The sequence below is a fragment of the Oncorhynchus kisutch genome, linkage group LG12 (genome assembly GCF_002021735.2).
Source record: "Oncorhynchus kisutch isolate 150728-3 linkage group LG12, Okis_V2, whole genome shotgun sequence".
Lineage (NCBI taxonomy): Eukaryota > Metazoa > Chordata > Actinopteri > Salmoniformes > Salmonidae > Oncorhynchus > Oncorhynchus kisutch.
This window is the reverse complement of record NC_034185.2, coordinates 9,401,929-9,429,475: the sequence shown is the minus strand read 5'-3', so window position 1 is coordinate 9,429,475 and position 27,547 is coordinate 9,401,929. Positions and strand designations below refer to the sequence as shown.

Sequence of the window (27,547 nt, the reverse complement as noted above, 5' to 3'; positions counted from 1 at the left end):
TCTAACCACTAGGCTACCTGCTCTAACCACTAGGCTACCTGCCGCCCCAGCATTAACTAGATATTAACTAGATACACGCCTCTTATGTCACATCTGCATTACAACACACACACACCTCCCCCCACACACCCAATACACACACACACCTCCCCCATCACACCCAATACACACACACACCTCCCCCACACACCTAATACACACCTCCTCCCACACACCTAATACACACACCTCCCCACACACACCTAATACACACACACACCTCCCCCACCCACCCAATACACACAAACACCTCCCCCCACACACCTAATACACCCACACACCCAATACACACACACCTCCCCCCACACACCCAATACACACACACCTCCCCCATCACACCCAATACACACACACACACACCTCCCCCACACACCTCCCCACACACACCTAATACACACACACACCTCCCCCACCCACCCAATACACACAAACACCTCCCCCCACACACCTAATACACCCACACACCTAATACACACACACACCTCCCCCCACACACCCAATACACACACACACCTCCCCCATCACACCGAATACACACACACACACCTCCCCCACACACCTAATACACACACCTCCCCCATCACACCGAATACACACACACACCTCCCCCATCACACCGAATACACACACACACCTCCCCCACACACCTAATACACACCTCCTCCCACACACCTAATACACACACCTCCCCACACACACCTAATACACACACACACACCTCCCCCACACACCTAATACACCCACACACCTAATACACACACACACCTCCCCCCACACACCTAATGCACACACACACACACACTTTCCCCTAACACATCCTTCAGTACTGAAAGGTTAACGACAATAACACCCTATGTACTAAGTACACGCTAATTATCATCAAGCCTTAAAAACCTTCCCTTTAAACAGGATGCCCTTGTCTCCTCACCTATAATGAGGTTAAAAACTTTCCCTTTAACAGGATGCCCTTGTCTCCTCACCTATAATGAGGTTAGAAACCTTCCCTTTAACCTCATGCCCTTGTCTCCTCACCTAGAATGAGGTTAAAAACCTTCCCTTTAACCTCATGCCCTTGTCTCCTCACCTATAATGAGGTTAAAAACCTTCCCTTTAAACAGGATGCTCCTGTTTCCTCACCTATAATGAGGTTAAAACCCTTCCTTTTAACAGCATGCCCTTGTCCCCTCACCTATAATGAGGTTTTTACATTTTTATTTTTATTCTCCTTTTTGAAATTCAATGTCTTCACTTGCTTACATCTGCTTTGTTCGTTTGTGTGTCCTCTCCTCTCATTAAAACTCATCGATGGCAGTCGGCAGTGAGCGGGGTAAATAGACAATTCAGATGCTCCCAAGCGCCATGCTAACATCTTGAATTCCGTCACCATATTATAGTCCTTCTCTCTCACCTTCACCTCCCTGCCTCATTTGACCCCCACATGACCTGGAAGCATTAATCTATTGCTTTGGTCTGCAGGGAGGTCCATTCATACATATGCATGTGTTGAATGGAGACATAAAACTAAAGGTTTACTTTGTTAACTCCTGTTAATAGTGGTAATTGTTAGCTTTTCTTTACGTTATTCTACATCACTAATCTATATTTTACTAATGATACTCCTATAAAGGCTATCAATATTTTTTCCAAAGGTTTAACCTATGATTTATAGACTTGTCCACAGCTGAAGCAAAGCTTTGATGTGCTTTGGACTTGGGGCCTATTTCACAAAGCTGGTTTCATGTTTAACTTTCACATGGATGATATCTGCTGCTTTAGAAATTGAATTCAGTTCTTCCCACATTTGTCAAGTACTCGGGAATGGAATCGCTTGCTGATTCTAATTCTAGTGTTCCACCTTTCTGTTCTGATTCTAATTCTAGTGTTCCACCTTTCTGTTCTGATTCTTAAAAAAAAAAAACATTCCCTACCATGTGTTGTCTTGTTCTAAGACTATAGGGTATATGTGAAAGTTATCTGGCTATTCCCCAGCTTCCTGAAATGTCCTGGTGTTTCACCATATTCATTTAAATTGTCATTCATTTCAGAGCATTTTTCAAAAATGAGCACTTTGGATGCAGCTGTTATCTGAAGTCCCTGGACTTCTAAACGTGTCCAAAAGTTTTTGTGAACAACACAGACTCTGTATCTGTGCTTGCCACGTGCCTGTCTAAGAGTGATGGGTGCCGAGTGAGCAAGGGCACGATCCCAACTTGACATCCACGAGCCTAACTCAGACTTTCGCCTATATCGTGTAAACTCTAGTTGCTCGCGGATCTCAAGGTAGGATTCGGCCATTGTTTTTCCTGTTGGTTTGGGGAGCAGTCTTCACCTACTTCTGTCCCCTCCCCAAGGTTCCAAAGTTCTGACGAATGATGACTTCACCAAAGATCTCTTCCGGTTTTTGCAACTGCTCTGTGAGGGGCACAATGGAGGTGAGAACTTGTATAAATGACTATTAAAACAAATGTGATTGTATATATATTTTTTGTATCAATTTGGACCAGTTGTCAAAATAAATGCAATCACAAAATGATCTGATCGCTCTTTCGTTTAGGTGGTGAAAGTACCATTTCCATGTTAGCTAACTTAACCATAACTCATGATAGGTTGCTCACAACCAGGCTCCTACTCTCCACATTATCCCAATTATCCAATTAACTACATTATCCCAAAAGCTCAATTTGTTCTTCACAGATTTCCAAAACTTCCTGAGAACACAAACAGGAAACACGTTGACAGTCAACATTATCATCAGCACAGTGGACTACCTGCTACGGCTTCAGGTGATACACACTCACACACACACATTCAGGTATTTTGTCTCCCTAAACCACAAACACACACACACACACACACACACATTCAGCTATTTTGTCTCTCTAAACCACAAACACACACACCCATTCAGCTATTTTGTCTCCCTAAACCACAAACACACACACACACACACACACACACACACACACACACACACATTCAGCTATTTTGTCTCTCTAAACGACAAACACACACACCCATTCAGCTATTTTGTCTCCCTAAACCACAAACACACACACACACACACACATTCAGGTATTTTGTCTCCCTAAACCACACACACACACACACACACACATTCAGGTATTTTGTCTTCACGACATAAACCATATTTATAAACACACATTCTGACATTCTGATATTTTGTCCTTGTAACACCCACCCACCCACCCACACACACACACACACACACACACACACACACACACACACACACACACACACACACACACACACACACACACACACACACACACACACACACACTACCACTCACTAAAAAGGAGAATGTGACATGTTTTCACCAACACATTGACATAGTAAAATCCTTCTCTGTAGGAATCTATCAGTGACTTCTACTGGTATTATTCTGGGAAAGACATTATCGACGAGGCAGGGCAGGTCAACTTCTCCAAAGCCTTAGCTGTCGCGAAGCAGATCTTCAACTCGCTCACTGAGTACATCCAGGTAAGACCTGTCCCCTTGTGTTTTTATTGAGTTTCTACATTTAGCCTATATTCACTCTTTCGTCTCAAACGTGATATTTTTTTTATTTTATGATACTATTTTACTGACATTTTTTATTGGTGTGATCTTTAGAAATATTCACTCTATTTTTGTGTCCTTTTTGTATTTGATTATTGTCTTCTTCCCTCCCTCCCTCCCCGCCTGCCTGCCTGCCTGCCTGCCTGCCTGCCTGCCTGCCTGCCTGCCTGCCTGCCTCCCTCCCTCCCTCCCTCCCTCCCTCCCTCCCTCCCTCCCTCCCTCTCACCCCTCCTCTCCCTTTCTCTCCCCTTCCTCTCTTCTTCCCTCCCTCCCTCTCCCCCTCCCCCTTTCTCTCCCCTTCCTCTCTTCTTCCCTCCCTCCCTCTCCCCCCTCCTCCCCCTTTCTCTGCCCTTCCTCTCTTCTTCCCTCCCTCCCTCTCCCCCCTCCTCCCCCTTTATCCCCCCTTCCTCTCTTCCTCCCTCCCTCCCTCCCTTCCTCCCTCCCTCCCTCTCCCCCCTCCTCCCCCTTTCTCTGCCCTTCCTCTCTTCTTCCCTCCCTCTCCCCCCTCCTCCCTCTTTCTCCCCCCTTCCTCTCTTCTTCCCTCCCTCCCTCCCTTCCTCCCTCCCTCCCTCTCCCCCCTCGTCCCCCTTTCTCTCTTCTTCCCTCCCTCCCTCTCCCCCTCCTCCCACCTTCCTCTCTCCCCATCTGCCCGCCCCAGGGGCCATGTATTGGGAACCAGCAGAGTCTGGCCCACAGCAGACTGTGGGATGCAGTGGTGGGATTCCTGCATGTGTTTGCCAACATGCAGATGAAGCTGTCCCAGGTAACTAGGTGTCCTCAGTGCTGCACCAACCATTCCAGTAAAGTGAGTAAAATAAAACAGTAAACTACTGGCCCAGTCCAGCGTCCTGCGAGCTACCCTGCTGTCCTGGAGTTGCAGTCAGTGTCTATCTATAGGCAGCAGTGTTCCTCTGCTTCCTGTCAGTCAACGCTCACTGTCGTCTCCATCGCCTCTCCAATCAGTCACTGATCTTATTGAAAATCACTCACATGTCAATAGACTATTCAGGGGATGTACTTGTACATCAAGCTGCCTCTCACTACAGAAGCAGGAGATTGGTTCCTGCCCTGGGGGCCGTTGTAGCTCAAGGCTTACTTACTACTACACTTAAATAGCCTGAAAGAGTATAGGATTCACCCACACAGGACCACACCAAACATCCTCAACATCAATAAGCAGGCCATTAGATGTAAAGCCATTTTCCCCCAGTTCATTGCTGCAAATGAGAATATGTTCTCACTCAACTTGTCTGGTAAAGGTTGTTAAGGTTTACTTATCTGGTAAATTAAGGTTTACATTTTTATTAACATATGGTATGTATTAATGCCTATTTCCTGCAATAAAAAGGGCATTTCAGCAGGAGCTTTACCCCAATAACCATGAACACAGTTACACAGTCAACCATTTAAGGACATTACAATGTAAAGGGGTTTAACCACCACTTGTCTACTGTCTTTGACTACTGTTCTCTGACCATTGTGACACTGTTTAGAACTGTCTGACCATGTGACACTGTTTAGAACTGTCTGACCATGTGACACTGTTTAGAACTGTCTGACCATTGTGACACTGTTTAGAACTGTCTGACCATGTGACACTGTTTAGAACTGTCTGACCATTGTGACACTGTTTAGAACTGTCTGACCATGTGACACTGTTTAGAACTGTCTGACCATTGTGACACTGTTTAGAACTGTCTGACCATGTGACACTGTTTAGAACTGTCTGACCATGTGACACTGTTTAGAACTGTCTGACCATGTGACACTGTTTAGAACTGTCTGACCATTGTGACACTGTTTAGAACTGTCTGACCATTGTGACACTGTTTAGAACTGTCTGACCATTGTGACACTGTTTAGAACTGTCTGACCATTGTGACACTGTTTCGAACTGTCTGACCATTGTGACACTGTTTAGAACTGTCTGACCATTGTGACACTGTTTAGAACTGTCTGACCATTGTGACACTGTTTAGAACTGTCTGACCATTGTGACACTGTTTAGAACTGTCTGACCATTGTGACACTGTTTAGAACTGTCTGACCATTGTGACACTGTTTAGAACTGTCTGACCATTGTGACACTGTTTAGAACTGTCTGACCATTGTGACACTGTTTAGAACTGTCTGACCATTGTGACACTGTTTAGAACTGTCTGACCATGTGACACTGTTTAGAACTGTCTGACCATTGTGACACTGTTTAGAACTGTCTGACCATGTGACACTGTTTAGAACTGTCTGACCATTGTGACACTGTTTAGAACTGTCTGACCATGTGACACTGTTTAGAACTGTCTGACCATTGTGACACTGTTTAGAACTGTCTGACCATTGTGACACTGTTTAGAACTGTCTGACCATTGTGACACTGTTTAGAACTGTCTGACCATGTGACACTGTTTAGAACTGTCTGACCATTGTGACACTGTTTAGAACTGTCCACGTCTCAGTGAAATGGTCTGTTGTATAAAAAACTCTAGTCTAATATATATCCTAGTTTATTCTGGCTTGTAGTAATAGTTGCGCTCAATAGTAGATTTAGCTTTTTGTTTTGTCGTCCAGAGGAATGCGGATGCTGTCTTCCTAGATTAGGCCTGTAAAATCCCTCTAACATTAGATTATGAAATGAATCTGTGTTGAATGATTTTGTTTTGGTTGTGTATTTTTAATGCCAACTTTGTACTGTACGCATTATTGAGATTGAAAACTGCTTTATAAATACATTGTATTATGATTTATTTATTTTATTATTAAGTACAAATAAATACAAATGAATAAATAGTCATTCATACTAATAAATGAATCGTAGTATAGTGTTAATGCAGTTCTTCTGACGGCCGGTGCTCCTTTAGGACTCGTGTCAGATTGAGCTGCTCAAGGAGTTGATGGATCTTCAGCAGGACATGGTGGTGATGATGCTTTCACTGCTCGAGGGTAAGAACCTACTACAGATTCACTTAAATAGGACTTTATCTAAGACATTGTAGGTTACGGTCACCACACAAGCATTGGATTTGTGTGTATTGGGTATAGGTTGTGAAATTGGATTTGTGTGTATTGGGTATAGGTTGTGAAATTGGATTTGTGTATATTGGGTATAGGTTGTGAAATTGGATTTGTGTGTATTGGGTATAGGTTGTGAAATTGGATTTGTGTATATTGGGTATAGGTTGTGAAATTGGATTTGTGTGTATTGGATTTGTGTGTATTGGGTATAGGTTGTGAAACTGGATTTGTGTGCATTGGGTATACGTTGTGACATTGGATTTGTGTGTATTGGGTATAGGTTGTGAAACTTAGATATCACTTGTTAGATACTGCTGCACTGTCGGAACTGGAAGCACAAGCATTTCTCTACACTCACATTAACCTCTGCTAACCATGTGTATGTGACCAATACAATTTTATTTGATTGTGTGAATATGAACAAGGAAGAAAGTAAGAGTAAGTTTGTAAGTAAAGTAAGTAAGAATGTAAATGAAAGTAAGTAAGAATGTAAATTAAAGTAAGAATGTAAATTAAAGTAAGAATGTAAATTAAAGTAAGTAAGAATGTAAAGTAAGTAAGAAAGTAAAGTAAAGTAAGAAAGTAAAGTAAAGTAAGAATGTAAATTAAAGTAAGTAAGAATGTAAAGTAAAGTAAGAATGTAAATTAAAGTAAGCAAGAATGTAAAGTAAAGTAAGAATGTAAATTAAAGTAAGTAAGAATGTAACGTAAGTAAGAAAGTAAATTAAAGTAAGTAAGAATGTAAAGTAAAGTAAGAATGTAAATTAAAGTAAGTAAGAATGTAAAGTAAGTAAGAAAGTAAATTAAAGTAAGTAAGAATGTAAAGTAAAGTAAGAATGTAAATTAAAGTAAGTAAGAATGTAAAGTAAAGTAAGAATGTAAATTAAAGTAAGTAAGAATGTAAAGTAAAGTAAGATTGTAAATTAAAGTAAGTAAGAATGTAAAGTCAATTAAGAATGTAAATTCAAGTAAGTAAGAATGTAAAGTAAGATTTTAAATTAAAGTAAGAATGTAAAGTAAAGTAAGAATGTAAATTCAAGTAAGTAAGAATGTAAAGTAAAGTAAGAATGTAAATTAAAGTAAGTAAGAATGTAAATATGACATGACATTGATTCCCAGTCTTATGTGATGTCTCCTAGGCAACGTGGTGAATGGAACGATTGGAAAGCAGATGGTGGACACTCTGGTGGAGTCCTCCAGCAACGTCGAGATGATCCTCAAGTTCTTCGACATGTTCCTCAAGATCAAGGACCTGACCACCTCTGACAACTTCAGGGAGTACGACCCCGAGAACAAGGGGGTCATCTCCAAAAAAGATTTCCAGAAGTCCATGGAGAACCAGAAGCAGTACACCCAGTCGGAGATTGAGTTCCTCCTCTCCTGCACCGAGGCCGACGAAAACGACATGTTCAACTACGAGGAGTTTGTGGAGCGGTTCCACGAGCCGGCCAAAGACATCGGCTTCAACGTAGCCGTGCTGCTCACCAACCTCTCTGAGCACATGCCTCACGACCCCCGTCTGGCCACCTTCCTGGAACCAGCTGAGAGCGTGCTGAACTACTTTGAGCCGTACCTGGGCCGCATCGAGATCATGGGTGGAGGGAAGCGCATCGAGAGGGTCTACTTTGAGATCAGCGAGTCCAGTCGTACACAATGGGAGAAGCCACAGGTCAAAGAGTCCAAGAGACAGTTCATCTTTGATGTGGTCAACGAGGGGGGAGAAAGCGAGAAGATGGAGATGTTTGTGAACTTCTGCGAAGATACAATCTTTGAGATGCAGCTGGCATCTCAGATCTCGGAGCCCGACGTGGTGGAGCGCCAGGAAGAGGAAGAGGAGGAGGTGCACAACTTGTTAGAAGAGCTTGCAGAGGAAGAGGAGAATAGCGAGCTGGAGGCTTCCTCGGCTTTCACCATGGCCTGCATCTCCGCCAAGAAGAAGATCTCCAACTTCAGACAGATGCTGACCTTCAAGATCCTCAAGAAGCAGTTCAAGAAGACCAAGAAGCTGAGCTTGAAGGAGATGACCGTTGGGTTCTTCTCCTTCTTCTGGACGCTCTTCACAGGGTTCTTCAAGGGGATCTACAGCCTCATCTTCGGATTCTTCCACCTCATCTGGTCGTCCATGTTCGGAGGCGGGCTCGTCGAAGGTGGGATCTTTTTTTATCTTCTTTGAATTATTATTTCCTATTTTGCCTATTTCATTTATTTTTGCTCTTTCACATTATTGTTTTTTGGCTATGCATAAGTGTGTTGCAATGTTTTTAAATGCACTTTAAATAAAGTTTGATATGATTTGAAGGAGCCAAGAACATGAAGGTGACAGACATCTTGGGTAACATGCCCGACCCCACCCAGTTTGGTATCCACGGCGATGTGTTGGAGATGGAGAAGGCCGAGGTTGGTGATTCTGTGTCGGGCGGGACAGACCAGGCCATCAAACCGTCAGACAAGGCAGAGCAGGACATCTTGATGCAGATGATTAATCCCACGCCAAAGAAAGGGGAAGGGTTAAAACACGTTGATCCTGGACTGGGAGACGTCTCTGAGACTCCTGAGCCCACCGCCACTGTGGAGAAGAAGGTGAGCAATGTATATCTGTTAAACCTTAGGATAAAAAAATAAGAAATGAAATACAATGGTTTGTGCAGCTTATAACACTTTACACCACCGGAAGATATCATATACAATGTTGATTTACGATGGCTTCTGTATAGCCTACTAGTTCTCAGTAGGGCATGTTTCACATGGGTGATGTCACTACTAATTATACCTCTATCCTTCTGTTGTCTGTCTCATGTAGTAGACTGATCCTCTCTATCCTTCTGTTGTCTGTCTCATGTAGAAGACTGATCCTCTCTATCCTTCTGTTGTCTGTCTCATGTAGAAGACTGATCCTCTCTATCCTTCTGTTGCCTGTCTCATGTAGAAGACTGATCCTCTATCCTTCTGCTGTCTGTCTCATGTAGAAGACTGATCCTCTCTATCCTTCTGTTGTCTGTCTCATGTAGAAGACTGATCCTCTCTATCCTTCTGTTGTCTGTCTCATGTAGAAGACTGATCCTCTCTATCCTTCTGTTGCCTGTCTCATGTAGAAGACTGATCCTCTATCCTTCTGCTGTCTGTCTCATGTAGAAGACTGATCCTCTCTATCCTTCTGTTGTCTGTCTCATGTAGAAGACTGATCCTCTCTATCCTTCTGTTGTCTGTCTCATGTAGAAGACTGATCCTCTCTATCCTTCTGTTGTCTGTCTCATGTAGAAGACTGATCCTCTCTAACCATCTGTTGTCTGTCTCATGTAGAAGGCTGATCCTCTATCCTTCTGTTGTCTGTCTCATGTAGAAGACTGATACTCTCTAACCTTCTGTTGTCTGTCTCATGTAGAAGACTGATCCTCTTTCCTTCTGTTGTCTGTCTCATGTAGAAGACTGATCATCTATCCTTCTGTTGTCTGTCTCATGTAGAAGACTGATCCTCTATCCTTCTGTTGTCTGTCTCATGTAGACGACTGATCCTCTCTAACCATCTGTTGTCTGTCTCATGTAGACGACTGATACTCTCTAACCATCTGTTGTCTGTCTCATGTAGAAGACTGATCCTCTCTATCCTTCTGTTGTCTGTCTCATGTGGAAGACTGATACTCTCTAACCATCTGTTGTCTGTCTCATGTAGAAGACTGATCATCTCTAACCATCTGTTGTCTGTCTCATGTAGAAGACTGATCCTCTCTAACCTTCTGATGTCTCTCATGTAGAAGAATGATCCTCTTTCCTTCTGTTGTCTGTCTCATGTAGAAGACTGATCCTATATCCTTCTGTTGTCTGTCTCATGTAGAAGACTGATCCTCTCTAACCATCTGTTGTCTGTCTCATGTAGAAGACTGATCGTCTCTAACCGTCTGTTGTCTGTCTCATGTAGAAGACTGATCCTCTCTAACCTTCTGATGTCTGTCTCATGTAGAAGACTGATCCTCTCTATCCTTCTGTTGTCTGTCTCATGTAGAAGACTGATCCTCTATCCTTCTGTTGTCTGTCTCATGTAGAAGACTGATCCTCTATCCTTCTGTTGTCTGTCTCATGTAGAAGACTGATCCTCTCTAACCATCTGTTGTCTGTCTCATGTAGAAGGCTGTTAAAGAAACTAAAGAGTCGGAACCAGAGAAAGCAGAGTGAGTAGTCTATACATGTATTTATCTGTCTGTGTGTATGTTTACTTCAGCTGTGTAACATGAATGGCATGTTAAAATCAACTTGATTTAAAGTGTATTTAAAACATAAATTCAAATCCTGTGCTCGGTTGCTCGCAATCTTGACAGTTTGTTATTTTAAATAAGAGTTTGATTTTAATTGAAGATACTTTCTTAAAATGAAAATAATTGAATGAAACGAAATACTGTGTTGTGTGCTGTGTTTGTGTTGTATGTTGTGTGTTGTGTTGTGCTGTGTTGTGCGTTGGGTGTTGTTTGTGTTGTGTGGTGTGTTGTGTTGTAGTGTGTTGTGTTGTTGTAGTGTGTTGTGTGTTGTGGTGTGTTGTAGTGTTGTGTTTTGTGTTGTGGTGTGTTGTAGTGTGGCGTGTTGTGTTGTGTTGTGTTGTGTTGGGGTTTCAGCTCTCTAACAGTTGTCAGAGCTATGTGCTGGTGTCAGATCGATAACAGATCGGCGGCCATCTTGTGTTCTCACAGCACAGAGAAGAAGGAGAAGGAAGACAAGGCCAAGGAGGAGGAGCCTAAAGAGGAAGTGGCTCAGGAGAAGCCCGCCCCCAAGTCCAGAAACGGCCAATCAAAGGATGCTCCTACTTCCTTCTTTGCCAGCTTCTTTGCTGGGCTGGAGATCTACCAGGCCAAGATGCTGGTAATACATCAGACATTGTGTTTGTTCAAAATCGACTAGATTTACGTGTATTGGGAGCGGGTAATCTCTCTCCAGAAATAGCTTTTCTGCCTGCCACCTGCTCTCAACAGTGACCTTCCACGTTGTCTTCATTGCAGTCACGTTCACCTCAGAAGACTGCTTTAAATGATAATGACTAAATGTATTATCATGACTAAATGTCTAACTTTGTGTTCCATGTGTTCCAGAACACGTTGGCTCGGAACTTCTACAACATGCGTTTCCTGGCTCTGTTTGTGGCGTTTGCCATCAACTTCATTCTACTGTTCTACAGGGTAATTTATTATGACCTTTAATGTTTTCTTGCTCTCTTTTCTACAAGTTGCTAATAGTTATTGCGTTGATGGAGAGATGAGGTGTTTTCTTTCCCATCTTACGGTGACAGTTCTTTAGCAATAACCAGGCTCTTGTATGTAACAAGCTCATAGCCTCACTGCTGAATTAGACGTTCATCCACGTTCTCCAAACGTCAAATTTAGAAGTGTTTTTGTTGCTCCCGCTGATCTTTATCATTCAATTTCTTCACATGACACATTTTGAAGTTAAGGGTTAAGTTTAGTCACTCATTATGAATGGTTAAGGTAAGGGTTAAGGTTTGGATAGGGTTATGAATGGTTAAGGTTAGGGTTAAGGTTTGGGATTATGAATGGTTAAGGTTAGGGTTTGGATAGGGTTATGAATGGTTAAGGTTTGGGATAGAGATATGAATGGTTAAGGTAAGGGTTAAGGTTTGGGATTATGAATGGTTAAGGTTAGGGTTTGGATAGGGTTATGAATGGTTAAGGTTTGGGATAGAGATATGAATGGTTAAGGTAAGGGTTAAGGTTCGGGATAGGGATAGGGTTATGAATGGTTAAGGTTAGGGATAGGGTTATGAATGGTTAAGGTTTGGATAGGGTAATGAATGGTTAAGGTAAGGGTTAAGGTTCGGGATAGGGATAGGGTTATGAATGGTTAAGGTTAGGGATAGGGTTATGAATGGCTAAGGTTTGGATAGGGTAATGAATGGTTAAGGTAAGGGTTAAGGTTAGGGATAGGGTTATGAATGATTAAGGTTTGGGATAGAGTCAAAACCCACAACTGGTATCAAACACACAACCTTCTGATCCAGAGTCATGGGTTTACGCCTATCCACAACACACTAGCAAAAACCAAGCCTACTTGATAGTGGTTTTGATGAAGGCATTCCCTGACGTCTTCAGGACGTGAGACAGATGTCCAATTTTGACATCAATCTTGAACGACCTGGCTGCCTGGAGTCAACTTTGAGACAACATTGTGAGCTGGTTGTGTGTTTGCTGTGATTTGACCATTGTGCAGTTTGTCATAGAAATAAAAAACACATTTTCTCCGTGGGTCGTCTGCCCTCAGGTGACTGCTGATGAGGATGACTCCTGGACTAGTTCTGATGATGATGATGATGAAGGTGGTGAGGAGTACTTTGTCCTGGAGGAGAGTACAGGCTACATGGCTCCTACACTGTGTTTCCTTGCTGTGTTCCACACTGCCCTCTCTGTCCTCTGTTTGATTGGCTACTACTTTCTCAAGGTGATTCCAATCATTTAATCAATCAGCAACCGATCACATCGTTTCGCAACATCTTTCTGTCCGTCTGCGTGTCCGTCTGCGTGTCTGTCTGCGTGTCTGTCTGCGTGTCTGTCTGCGTGTCCGTCTGCGTGTCTGTCTGCCAGTCTGTCTGCGTGTCTGTCTGCGTGTCTGTCTGCGTGTCCGTCTGCGTGTCCGTCTGCGTGTCCGTCTGCGTGTCCGTCTGCACGTCCGTCTGCGTGTCCGTCTGCGTGTCTGTCTGCGTGTCCGTCTGCGTGTCCGTCTGCGTGTCCGTCTGCGCGTCCGTCTGCGCGTCCGCCTGCGTGTCCGTCTGCGTGTCTGTCTGCGTGTCCGTCTGCGTGTCCGTCTGCGTGTCTGTCTGCGTGTCTGTCTGCGTGTCTGTCTGCGTGTTCGTCTGCGTGTTCGTCTGCGTGTTTGTCTGCGTGTTCGTCTGTGTGTCTGTCTGCGTGTTCGTCTGTGTGTCTGTCTGCGTGTCCGTCTGCGTGTCTGTCTGCGTGTTCGTCTGCCTACCCGTTTGTCTCGGTCCGTCGTTGTACTCTAACGATCTTCTTCCTCAATTTTTCTCCTCTCTCCCCTTTTCTCTCTCTGTCGTCCATTTCCCTCCCAGGTGCCTCTGGTGGTGTTTAAGCGAGAGAAAGGGATCGCCAGGCTCTTGGAGTTTGAAGGTCTCTACATCACGGAGCAGCCGGCAGACGATGACATCACAGGACAGTGGGACCGCCTCGTCATCAACACACCGTGAGTCATTACCACGGAGGTACACTCAGTGCCTGACTTGGACTGAAACAGGTGCCGGTACTGTTTATATTTAGGTGCGGGAGCTCCACAATACTTCTGAGCTAAGATTCTATGAGAAGTGCAGGAACTCAAGCGGTAGAACATGTGAGGTGCCGGTACTCAGTTCCCGGAAGCTCCTGCCCAAGTCAACCACTGTGTAAAGTCAGTTGAACAAGTCACCAGCTTCAGATGGAAGTTCCCAATACAATTGGAGGGACATTGAATGACTGATACCATGTCTATCTTATTTTTCTCAAGGTCCTTCCCCAATAATTACTGGGACAAGTTTATCAAACGAAAGGTACGTGAGATTTAAAAAAAACTAATATAAACATGTAGAATAATAATGCTATTCACACAGAATTCTACACAAGTTCTACACAGTATAATGTCATAGTGTAGTATAACAAATCTTATAAACCCAAACCGTATGTCTTTCCCTGTATGTGTATGTCTATAGGTCATTAATTAGTCTGGAGACCTGTATGTGTCTGTCTATAGGTCATTAATTAGTCTGGAGACCTGTATGTGTCTGTCTATAGGTCATTAATTAGTCTGGAGACCTGTATGCGTCTGTCTATAGGTCATTAATTAGTCTGGAGACCTGTATGTGTCTGTCTATAGGTCATTAATTAGTCTGGAGACCTGTTTTCTTCTGTCTATAGGTCATTAATTAGTCTGGAGACCTGTATGTGTCTGTCTATAGGTCATTAATTAGTCTGGAGACCGGTATGTGTCTGTCTATAGGTCATTAATTAGTCTGGAGACCTGTATGTGTCTGTCTATAGGTCATTAATTAGTCTGGAGACCGGTATGTGTCTGTCTATAGGTCATTAATTAGTCTGGAGACCTGTATGTGTCTGTCTATAGGTCATTAATAAGTATGGAGACCTGTATGTGTCTGTCTATAGGTCAATAATTAGTCTGGAGACCGGTATGTGTCTGTCTATAGGTCATTAATTAGTCTGGAGACCTGTATGTGTCTGTCTATAGGTCATTAATTAGTCTGGAGACCTGTATGTGTCTGTCTATAGGTCATTAATTATTCTGGAGACCTGTTTTCTTCTGTCTATAGGTCATTAATTAGTCTGGAGACCTGTATGTGTCTGTCTATAGGTCATTAATTAGTCTGGAGACCGGTATGTGTCTGTCTATAGGTCATTAATTAGTCTGGAGACCTGTATGTGTCTGTCTATAGGTCATTAATTAGTCTGGAGACCGGTATGTGTCTGTCTATAGGTCATTAATTAGTCTGGAGACCTGTATGTGTCTGTCTATAGGTCATTAATAAGTATGGAGACCTGTATGTGTCTGTCTATAGGTCAATAATTAGTCTGGAGACCGGTATGTGTCTGTCTATAGGTCATTAATTAGTCTGGAGACCTGTATGTGTCTGTCTATAGGTCATTAATTAGTCTGGAGACCTGTATGTGTCTGTCTATAGGTCATTAATTATTCTGGAGACCTGTTTTCTTCTGTCTATAGGTCATTAATTAGTCTGGAGACCTGTATGTGTCTGTCTATAGGTCATTAATTAGTCTGGAAACCTGTTTTCTTCTGTCTATAGGTCATTAATTATTCTGGAGACCTGTTTTCTTCTGTCTATAGGTCATTAATTAGTCTGGAGACCTGTATGTGTCTGTCTATAGGTCATTAATTAGTCTGGAGACCTGTATGTGTCTGTCTATAGGTCATTAATTAGTCTGGAGACCTGTATGTGTCTGTCTATAGGTCATTAATTAGTCTGGAGACCTGTTTTCTTCTGTCTATAGGTCATTAATTAGTCTGGAGACCTGTATGTGTCTGTCTATAGGTCATTAATTAGTCTGGAGACCTGTTTTCTTCTGTCTATAGGTCATTAATTAGTCTGGAGACCTGTATGTGTCTGTCTATAGGTCATTAATTAGTATGGAGACCTGTATGCGTCTGTCTATAGGTCATTAATTAGTCTGGAGACCTGTATGTGTCTGTCTATAGGTCATTAATTAGTCTGGAGACCTGTATGTGTCTGTATATAGGTCATTAATTAGTCTGGAGACCTGGTTGTGTCTGTCTATAGGTCATTAATTAGTCTGGAGACCTGTATGTGTCTGTCTATAGGTCATTAATTAGTCTGGAGACCTGTATGCGTCTGTCTATAGGTCATTAATTAGTATGGAGACCTGTATGTGTCTGTCTATAGGTCATTAATTAGTCTGGAGACCTGTTTTCTTCTGTCTATAGGTCATTAATTAGTATGGAGACCTGTATGTGTCTGTCTATAGGTCAATAATTAGTCTGGAGACCGGTATGTGTCTGTCTATAGGTCATTAATTAGTCTGGAGACCTGTATGTGTCTGTCTATAGGTCATTAATTAGTCTGGAGACATGTATGTGTCTGTATATAGGTCATTAATTAGTCTGGAGACCTGTATGTGTCTGTCTATAGGTCATTAATTAGTCTGGAGACCTGTTTTCTTCTGTCTATAGGTCATTAATTATTCTGGAGACCTGTTTTCTTCTGTCTATAGGTCATTAATTAGTCTGGAGACCTGTATGTGTCTGTCTATAGGTCATTAATTAGTCTGGAGACCTGGTTGTGTCTGTCTATAGGTCATTAATTAGTCTGGAGACCTGTATGTGTCTGTCTATAGGTCATTAATTAGTCTGGAGACCTGTATGTGTCTGTCTATAGGTCATTAATTAGTCTGGAGACCGGTATGTGTCTGTCTATAGGTCATTAATTAGTCTGGAGACCTGTATGTGTCTGTCTATAGGTCATTAATTAGTCTGGAGACCTGGTTGTGTCTGTCTATAGGTCATTAATTAGTCTGGAGACCTATATGTGTCTGTCTATAGGTAATTAATTAGTATGGAGACCTGTATGTGTCTGTATATAGGTCATTAATTAGTCTGGAGACCTGTATGTGTCTGTCTATAGGTCATTAATTAGTCTGGAGACCTGTATGTGTCTGTCTATAGGTCATTAATTAGTCTGGAGACCTGTATGTGTCTGTCTATAGGTCATTAATTAGTCTGGAGACCTGTATGTGTCTGTATATAGGTCATTAATTCGTCTGGAGACCTGTATGTGTCTGTCTATAGGTCATTAATTAGTCTGGAGACCTGTTTTTGTCTGTCTATAGGTTATTAATACGTATTACGACCTGTTTTCGTCTGTCTATAGGTCATTAATTAGTCTGGAGACCTGTATGTGTCTGTCTATAGGTCATTAATTAGTCTGGAGACCTGTATGTGTCTGTCTATAGGTCATTAATTAGTCTGGAGACCTGTTTTCGTCTGTCTATAGGTCATTAATAAGTACGGAGACCTGTTTTCGTCTGTCTATAGGTCATTAATAAGTACGGAGACCTGTATGTGTCTGTCTATAGGTCATTAATAAGTACGGAGACCTGTTTTCGTCTGTCTATAGGTCATTAATAAGTACAGAGACCTGTATGTGTCTGTCTATAGGTCATTAATAAGTACGGAGACCTGTACGGAGCTGAGCGGATAGCTGAGCTGTTGGGTCTGGATAAGAGCGCCCTGGACTTCGACCCTACTCAGGAGACCGTGGTGGAGGCGGCTTCTCTTGTATCCTGGTGAGACAATCCACTCTTCTCATATCATCCTAACAAAACTCTTAATAATGTGAATGCAGGCTGATGCATCGCTAATAAAACACGTAGCTAATAAACATAGTGATAGACATAGTACCTCAGTTTAGTTAAGCACTGGTGAGAAAGTAATCCTCTCATATCAACACAGTAAAATACATGATGATACCTCTGTCTGTTTCCCAGCTAAGAAACCTCTGTCTGTTTCCCTATGGCAGGTTGAGCTCTATCGACACCAAGTACCACATCTGGAAAATGGGAGTGGTGCTGACTGACAACGTAAGTGTTTATTTCCTCAGTAAAGCCAACCTGTCAACCTAGCCCCTCCCCTTTCAGTGTTTGTGGCTGACAATAAGGCTCTGGATAGGTGTAAGCAGTATGGTCAAACCACCCGGAGGCCATCAGGAGGCTAGCTGGAGCCCTCAGCATACTGCTTACACCTATCCAGTCCCTTCCAAACAGCAAACACAAAGGTGAAAGGACAAAGGATTTCAAGTCGATTTTTAGACTGATGAAGTGGACGGACTGAGCTTCACATTTCCTTGTTCTGTCATGACAGTCGTTCCTGTACCTGATCTGGTACGCCACCATGTCCATCCTGGGGCACTATAACAACTTCTTCTTCGCTGCCCATCTGCTGGACATCGCCATGGGCTTCAAGACCCTCCGGACCATTCTGTCTTCCGTCACTCACAACGGAAAACAGGCACGTGGCAATAACACCACCAGACACATAGACATTTGAACCACTAGACTGTAGATCAGGGGACGTCTCAATAGTCTAAAGTCGCCTCCTCTCCCTTTGTCTGCAATGACCTGAAAACAGTTATATCACTTTAGTGATGAGAAGGAAGGAAGATCCTCCCAGACAGACACATTGGGGCAATAACACCACCAATCACATAGACATTTGAACCACTAGACTGTAGATCAGGGGACGTCTCAATAGTCTAAAGTCGCCTCCTCTCCCTGTGTCTGCAATGACCTGAAAACAGTTATATCACTTTAGTGATGAGAAGGAAGGAAGATCCTCCCAGACAGACACATTGGGGGCAGTAAGGTGCTTTCAGATCTGGGTCAAATCCCTGTGCTTTCAAAAAACTCCCAAGCTAAATCGAGCGCATCTCATACACTGAAAAAATATAATATATAATAATATATATAAAAAATATATGTAAACACAACATGTAAAAGTGTTGGTCCAATGTTTCATGAGCTGAAATACAAAATTAAAGCTCATCCCTGTTAGTGAGCCTTTCTCCTTTGCCCTATATAATCCATCTACCTGACAGGTGTGGCATATCAAGAAGCTAATTAAACATCATGATCGTTACACAGGTGCACCTTGCGCTGGACACAATAAAAGGCCACTCTAAAAATGTGTAATTTTGTTACACAACACAAAGCCACATATGTGTCACATTTTGAGGGAGCGTGCAATTGACATGCTGACTGTAGGAATGTCCACCAGAGCTGTTGCCAGATCATTGAATGTTTATTTTTCTACTGTGAGCCTTCAAAGTCATTACAGAGATTTTGTCAGTATGTCCAACCGGCCTCACAACCGCAGACCACGCGTGTATGGCGTTGTATGGGTAAGCGGTTTTCTGACGTCAATGTTGTGAACAGAGTGCCCCATGGTGGCAGTGGGGTTATGGTATGGGCAGGCATAAACTATGGACAACAAACACAAATGCATTTTATCAATGGCAATTTGAATGCATAGAGATACAAATGACATTTTAAATTTGACCCATGTCTGGTTGCTGATTACGAAAGGTTGATATATCCTCATTCTAGTGAAGTGAAGTTTTGTTTATTTTATTTTACCAAGATCTCAACACCAAGGGTTGGAACCTAAGTCATTTTCCTATTGTTCCATAAAAAAAAAATTTTAAAGTTCGGAACCAGTTCGAGCCCAAAAATATTTTTTCATATAGTTCCCTTTCGTGATTTTTAAAAAAAAACCTGTGAAATCAACATTGTTTTTACCTTCGGCTCATGAATTTACTCAACAAATTAGCGATGCTAGAGCAGCTTCAGACCAGGTAAGATAGTTGATAATACACTTGATTGGTCAGATAAGTGCAGGAGCGAGATGAGAGAGCGGAGGGATACTTGCCTTGAAGCGCTGAACATCATGACGTGGTGAACTGGAATGTGTTGAGACTATGACTAACATTGTAACTTAACCAAATTACACAATGACATACTAGACATTAGGAATATTTTGTGAACTAAAAATAATATTATTAATGGGTTCTCAAGATAATAAAATACCGGTTCTGTTCAGGAACGCCAGAGATCATGTTCTATACCGGTTCTGTTCAGGAACACCAGAGATCACGTTCTATACCGGTTCTGTTCAGGAACACCAGAGATCACGTTCTATACCGGTTCTGTTCAGGAACACCAGAGATCACATTCTATACCGGTTATGCTTCCGTTCCTCTAAAAACAAAATTATATTTTTCGGTTCTGTTCCCTGAACCGGTTCCAACTCCTGCTCAACACATTTTACATTTCTGTATGTAGAGAACATGGTGAATATAAATGTCCTCTCTCTCTCTCTCTGTCTCTCTCTCTCTCCCTCTGTCTCTCTCCCTCTGTCTCTCTCTGTCTCTCTCTCTCTGTCTCTCTCTCTGTCTCTCTGTCTCTCTCTCTCTGTCTCTCTCTCTGTCTCTCTCTCTCTCTCTGTCTCTCTCCCTCTGTCTCTCTCCCTCTGTCTCTCTCCCTCTGTCTCTCTCCCTCTGTCTCTCTATCTCTGTCTCTCTCCCTCTGTCTCTCTCTCTCGCTGTCTCTCTCTCTCTGTCTCTCTCTCTGTCTCTCCCTGTCGCTCCCTCTCTCTCTCTCTGTCTCTCTCTACAGTTGGTGCTGACCGTAGGTCTGTTGGCGGTGGTGGTGTATCTGTACACTGTGGTGGCCTTCAACTTCTTCAGGAAGTTCTACAACAAGAGCGAGGATGAGGACGCACCTGATATGAAGTGTGACGACATGATGACTGTAAGTCTGCACAAACACACCCCTCTACTCACTGCTAGTAGATGACTCAACAAAGTAGTATTGATACTGTGTCATAGCATCAGTCAGACGTATCAGTCAGTCATACACATCCTTCACATCCTTCCAACCAAGCCACTAATAGATGGCTTGGTTGGAGTTAATTCCACAACTCACAGAACATGTTGTTGGAAGGAATCCAAAAACTGCTGCACATCCTGCTCAGTGTTATCTGATCCTCCTGTACATCCTGCTCAGTGTTATCTGTTCCTCCTGTATATCCTGCTCAGTGCTATCTGTTCCTCTGTTCCTCCTGTATATCCTCCTCAGTGCTATCTGTTCCTCTGTTCCTCCTGTATATCCTCCTCAGTGCTATCTGTTCCACCTGTATATCCTGCTCAGTGCTATCTGTTCCTCCTGTATATCCTGCTCAGTGCTATCTGTTCCTCCTGTATATCCTGCTCAGTGCTATCTGTTCCTCTGTTCCTCCTGTATATCCTGCTCAGTGCTATCTGTTCCTCCTGTATATCCTGCTCAGTGTTATCTGTTCCTCCTGTATATCCTGCTCAGTGTTATCTGTTCCTCCTGTATATCCTGCTCAGTGTTATCTGTTCCTCCTGTATATCCTGCTCAGTGCTATCTGTTCCTCCTGTATATCCTGCTCAGTGTTATCTGTTCCTCCTGTATATCCTGCTCAGTGTTATCTGTTCCTCCTGTATATCCTGCTCAGTGCTATCTGTTCCTCCTGTATATCCTGCTCAGTGTTATCTGTTCCTCCTGTATATCCTCCTCAGTGCTATCTGTTCCTCCTGTATATCCTGCTCAGTGATATCTGGTCCTCCTGTATATCCTCCTCAGTGCTATCTGTTCCTCCTGTATATCCTGCTCAGTGTTATCTGTTCCTCCTGTATATCCTGCTCAGTGCTATCTGTTCCTCCTGTATATCCTGCTCAGTGCTATCTGTTCCTCCTGTATATCCTCCTCAGTGCTATCTGTTCCTCCTGTATATCCTGCTCAGTGCTATCTGTTCCTCCTGTATATCCTGCTCAGTGCTATCTGATCCTCTGTTCCTCCTGTATATCCTGCTCAGTGCTATCTGTTCCTCCTGTATATCCTGCTCAGTGCTATCTGTTCCACCTGTATATCCTGCTCAGTGCTATCTGTTCCTCCTGTATATCCTGCTCAGTGCAAACTGTTTCTCCTATATATCCTGCTCAGTGCTATCTGTTCCTCTGTTCCTCCTGTATATCCTGCTCAGTGCTATCTGTTCCTCCTGTATATCCTGCTCAGTGCTATCTGTTCCTCCTGTATATCCTGCTCAGTGCTATCTGATCCTCTGTTCCTCCAGTATATCCTGCTCTCAGTGCTATCTGTTCCTCCTGTATATCCTGCTCAGTGCTATCTGTTCCTCCTGTATATCCTGCTCAGTGCTATCTGTTCCTCCTGTATATCCTGCTCAGTGCTATCTGTTCCTCCTGTATATCCTGCTCAGTGCTATCTGTTCCTCCTGTATATCCTGCTCAGTGCTATCTGTTCCTCTGTTCCTCCTGTATATCCTGCTCAGTGCTATCTGTTCCTCCTGTATATCCTGCTCAGTGCTATCTGTTCCTCCGGTATATCCTGCTCAGTGCTATCTGTTCCTCCAGTATATCCTGCTCAGTGCTATCTGTTCCTCCTGTATATCCTCCTCAGTGTTATCTGTTCCTCCTGTATATCCTCCTCAGTGTTATCTGTTCCACCTGTATATCCTGCTCAGTGTTATCTGTTCCACCTGTATATCCTCCTCAGTGCTATCTGTTCCACCTGTATATCCTCCTCAGTGCTATCTGTTCCTCTGTTCCTCCTGTATATCCTGCTCAGTGCTATCTGTTCCACCTGTACGCGGGGGTGAGGGCCGGCGGTGGTATCGGTGATGAGCTCGAGGATCCGGCCGGAGACCCCTACGAGCTGTGGCGTATCCTCTTCGACATCACCTTCTTCTTCTTCGTCATCGTCATCCTCCTGGCCATCATCCAGGGTACGTTATCTACTAGGCCGGTGGTTCTCATCCTTGTTTGGTTACCGTACCTCCGATCACATTGTTTTTCCATACGATATGAGTCATATGAGTCTTCCCAAATTCCCCCTGTGGATAGGATTGGTACCCCCGGGGTACCAGAACCCCAGGTTGGGAACCATTGTATTTGGCTTCTTGCTGTTTAAAACAACAGACGAGAGGACTAGGCTTTTTCCTGTGTAATAAATGTCAAGTTAAAATGCTGTCTTGTTCAATATTCCAGGTTTGATTATTGATGCGTTTGGGGAACTGAGAGACCAGCAGGAGCAGGTGAAGGAGGATATGGAGGTAAGAGTTCACCTGGTCTGGAGGTAAGAGTTCACCTGGTCTGGAGGTAAGAGTTCACCTGGTCTGGAGGTAAGAGTTCACCTGGTCTGGAGGTAAGAGTTCACCTGGTCTGGAGGTGAGAGTTCACCTGGTCTGGAGGTAAGAGTTCACCTGGTCTGGAGGTAAGAGTTCACCTGGTCTGGAGGTGAGAGTTCACCTGGTCTGGAGGTAAGAGTTCACCTGGTCTGGAGGTGAGAGTTCACCTGGTCTGGAGGTGAGAGTTCACCTGGTCTGGAGGTGAGAGTTCACCTGGTCTGGAGGTGGGAGTTCACCTGGTCTGGAGGTGAGAGTTCACCTGGTCTGAAGGTGAGAGTTCACCTGGTCTGGAGGTGAGAGTTCACCTGGTCTGGAGGTAAGAGTTCACCTGGTCTGAAGGTGAGAGTTCACCTGGAGGTGAGAGTTCACCTGGTCTGGAGGTGAGAGTTCACCTGGTCTGAAGGTGAGAGTTCACCTGGTCTGGAGGTGAGAGTTCACCTGGTCTGGAGGTGAGAGTTCACCTGGTCTGGAGGTGAGAGTTCACCTGGTCTCACCTAGAACCTACTGTATCAATGTTAGGAAACAGCAGTGTTATTCTGTTGTTGTTAAGTCGTTGACACGATTCCATATTCTTCACAACAGAACATTTTATCCTCTTGAATCAACGCTAATATGTTAAGGAAGGGGATGTATCTGATTCACACATTCCATCCTCTTGTAGACGAAATGCTTCATCTGTGGAATTGGAAACGACTACTTTGACACGACACCCCACGGCTTTGAGACCCACACCTTACAAGAGCACAACCTGGCCAACTACCTGTGAGTACATAACTGACATGATGATGTTGTTCAAGCACATATGACCAGAGCTGCTCCATTAAAAGGCTCTCGTTTGAATTGAATTAGATGTGCTTAACCAATGAGGCTCTGGATGAAAGCCCGAGTTAATATTTTTTATCAATCTGGCCTCCTTTGACACTGCTTTTGTCCTTGTGCAGCTTCTTCCTGATGTACCTCATCAACAAGGACGAGACTGAACACACGGGTCAGGTACGTACAATAACACTTCTCTTTATCGTATGAAAACAGGTCACAGGTCATCGAAAAACACCTTCTCACTCATTAAACCCTTTATCGTACTGCGTTGTTTCCCTCTCCCTCAACAGGAGTCATATGTGTGGAAGATGTACCAGGAGAGATGCTGGGACTTCTTCCCTGCTGGGGACTGTTTCAGGAAGCAGTATGAGGACCTGCTTGGGTAGAGAGGACACCTAACACTACATTACCCAGCTACCCTACAACCCTACCTGGGTAGACAGGACACCTAACACTACATTACCCAGCTACCCTACAACCCTACCTGGGTAGACAGGACACCTAACACTACATTACCCAGCTACCCTACAACCCTACCTGGGTAAACAGGACACCTAACACTATTTTACCCAGCTACCATAAAACAACACTATCTGTATTTGAGAGACCCGTCTACCTACTCACAACCCTACACCTTATCTGAGACAGACTTCTTACTCACGTCAATGAACTTTAATGGATAGACAACACTATCTGTGTAGAGAGGACACCAGGACATGACCCAGCTACCCTACAACACCATCTGTGTAGAGAGGTCACCAGGACATGACACAGCTACCCTACAACACCATCTGGGTAGAGAGGACACTACCCTACAACACCATCTGTGTAGAGAGGACACCAGGACATGACCCAGCTACCCTACAACACCATCTGTGTAGAGAGGACACCAGGACATGACCCAGCTACCCTACAACACCATCTGTGTAGAGAGGACACCAGGACATGACCCAGCTACCCTACAACACCATCTGGGTAGAGAGGACACTACCCTACAACACCATATGTGTAGAGAGGACACCAGGACATGACCCAGCTACCCTGCAACACCATCTGTGTAGAGAGGACACCAGGACATGACCAAGCTACCCTACAACACCATCTGGGTAGAGAGGACACTACCCTACAACACCATCTGGGTAGAGAGGACACCAGGACACGACCCAGCTACCCTACAACACTATCTGGGTAGAGAGGACACCAGGACACTACCCAGCTACCCTACAACACCATCTGGGTAGAGAGGACACTACCCAGCTACCCTACAACACCATCTGGGTAGAAAGGGACACCACCCAGCTACCCTACAACACCAACTGGGTAGTGAGGACACCAGGACACTACCCAGCTACCCTACAACACCATCTGGGTAGAGAGGACACCACCCAGCTACCCTACAACACCAACTGGGTAGAGAGGACACCAGGACACTACCCAGCTACCCTACAACACCATCTGGGTAGAGAGAACACTACCCAGCTACCCTACAACACCAACTGGGTAGAGAAGACACTACCCAGCTACCCTACAACACCAACTGGGTAGAGAGGACACCAGGACATTACCCTACAACCCCATCTGTGTAGAGAGAACACCAGGACACTACCCAGCTACCCTACAACACCAACTGGGTAGAGAGGACACCAGGACACTACCCAGCTACCCTACAACACCATCTGGGTAGAGAGAACACTACCCAGCTACCCTACAACACCAACTGGGTAGAGAAGACACTACCCAGCTACCCTACAACACCAACTGGGTAGAGGGGACACTCTGTATCTGAGAGACTAACTCACTTGAACCTTAATGGAACCTGAAAACTAGCTCCACGTTGCTCTTCTGTTGCCATTGTATCCATCATACAGTTTCACCTATTGAAATGGCCAGCCACTACTGAGGAGAGACTGATGTGATGAAGACGATGACTGACGATGATTGGACTTGGTGTTTTGGATTTTTATATGGAAAGTCAAGTCCTTTTGCCTGTCACTAAAAGATAAGTCACCCGCCACGGTGACACCTCAAAATAAAAATATATATATATTTTGATGTGATTTGTCATGATGACACGTTGCCCTTTTCACTTCGCTTAACACCAAAACCGTTGCACAATCCGTCATGTGGCAGAGTGGAGACATTGATGTGTAGGGTTTCAGTTTGATGGGTGATGGAATGTACAAGTAATGCACAAGCCATGATATTAATACCGAAGACCGTAATAACCCAGATATGAACTGATTACCAAAATAAGATTGCTATGCTAGAATGTGTATTGTGGTGGTGATAATGATGAAACTAGAAATTAAATTCATTGAATTAGAACTGTTCTAGCTTGGTCTGAATATGATTTGCTTGGAGAGATGAGGAATTTAAAAAATGCGTCCCTCAAGGGTCAGTCTTGAGCCCATTTATAGTTGTTTATCAAGTGCCGTTGTGCCTTAATTTGAGAAACTATGCACACACAAACATGGTGTCCCTTGACGCCCTTTAGTGCTCTAGATTTTGGATTAGTTAAGAGCATAATTGCCTAGCTACAGTAGTGATAGTTTTGTGGATATTCAGTTCAAAACATTTACTTTGTTGTACAAAAACTAGGTAACCATTGTGTAAATGTTGCTCCATTTGGATTGGTTCCACAAGCTTCAGAGTCTCCTTGCCTGCCTGTACACCTTTCTTTCCACAGTAGAACTGAGAAATGAGACACACTGAGGAAATAACACGGTTCGAGATTTATTGAACAGGTAGCGACACAGAGAGAAACAGTTGAACCTCTAATTGTATGAACATTTTGGATGTAGTAGCTTTGAGAAACTGCGTTTCTTTCTGAGGAGGCAGGAAGGATGGATGGAGAAGAATAAAGTAACCAATGCAATGAAAAACATCTCTGTTGTCCATGGCAACTAGCACCTATCCAATCACAGAAACCTTTCTGAGGGTAAAGCCGTGTGTGTGTGTGTGTGTGTGTGTGTGTGTGTGTGTGTGTGTGTGTGTGTGTGTGTGTGTGTGTGTGTGTGTGTGTGTGTGTGTGTGTGTGTGTGTGTGTGTGTGTGTGTGTGTGTGTGTGTGTGTGTGTGTCTGTGTCTGTGTGTGTGTGTGTGTGTGTGTGTGTGTGTGTGTGCGTGTCTCTGTGTGTGTGTGTGTGTGTGTGTGTGTGTGTGTGTGTGTGTGTGTGTGTGTCTCTGTGTGTGTGTGTCTCTGTGTGTGTGTGTGTGTGTGTGTGTGTCTCTGTGTGTGTGTGTCTCTGTGTGTGTGTGTGTGTGTGTCTGACAAGGCAAAAGGAGTAGAAATACCATTATCCTTTAATGTTGAATAAGTAAAAATACAAAACACAGTTAAACACTCGGTCGCTCACAGAGTTCTGATGCTGCTAACAGTCCCATATCTGTAGCCCCAGTCAGCCGCCAATCCTTCAGCCACTCGATGAGGCGACCCCGGGTTGGTTGGTTAGTGAGACAGAAAAAAAACGGGGACTTTGACATGTGGAATCAGTAAAATGGGAGTGGGGGGAGGGAGATAACTCTCAACAGTTAATAAATCAAGAATGCCCTTCGTCCAAATTTGATCTTGCGATTTTGTCCATTTCTGAAAAGTTTTTATAGCGATCTGTCTTAGCGTCTTTCAGATAAGCAGCGCTCCGTGCCTTGCCTGAGGAGAAGTGGAGTAAAATATGATTTATGACTGGGTTAGAGCACCTCCAGGGGTGGTTGACCCTGTAAAACAACACATTACACTGCACCTGCAACCATATACAATATATTGCCATACCAAAACAGGAAAGGGCTTTCTCCAAACTGTTGCCACAAAGTTGGAAGCACAGAATCGTCTAGAATGTCATTCTATGCTGTAG

The 27,547-nt window shown here is 43.8% G+C and overlaps 1 pseudogene across 1 annotated transcript in view; it reads left to right on the top strand.

The window, feature by feature from the left end:
- The window catches only part of LOC109866445 (ryanodine receptor 3-like), a 264,698-nt pseudogene extending 238,119 nt beyond the window's left edge, over positions 1 to 26,579 (top strand). The window contains exons 88-110 of the transcript XR_004212016.1: positions 1,352 to 1,366; positions 2,391 to 2,471; positions 2,734 to 2,822; positions 3,415 to 3,543; positions 4,280 to 4,384; positions 6,480 to 6,561; positions 7,773 to 8,780; positions 8,933 to 9,213; positions 10,756 to 10,799; positions 11,313 to 11,481; positions 11,709 to 11,795; positions 12,892 to 13,068; positions 13,694 to 13,824; positions 14,122 to 14,164; positions 17,317 to 17,444; positions 17,678 to 17,738; positions 18,019 to 18,165; positions 20,328 to 20,462; positions 22,320 to 22,476; positions 22,739 to 22,803; positions 23,540 to 23,640; positions 23,820 to 23,871; positions 23,988 to 26,579. The product of XR_004212016.1 is annotated as a ryanodine receptor 3-like (transcript). The remainder of the gene's footprint in view (positions 1 to 1,351; positions 1,367 to 2,390; positions 2,472 to 2,733; positions 2,823 to 3,414; positions 3,544 to 4,279; positions 4,385 to 6,479; positions 6,562 to 7,772; positions 8,781 to 8,932; positions 9,214 to 10,755; positions 10,800 to 11,312; positions 11,482 to 11,708; positions 11,796 to 12,891; positions 13,069 to 13,693; positions 13,825 to 14,121; positions 14,165 to 17,316; positions 17,445 to 17,677; positions 17,739 to 18,018; positions 18,166 to 20,327; positions 20,463 to 22,319; positions 22,477 to 22,738; positions 22,804 to 23,539; positions 23,641 to 23,819; positions 23,872 to 23,987) is intronic.
- The last annotated feature ends 968 nt before the right edge of the window (positions 26,580 to 27,547 follow it).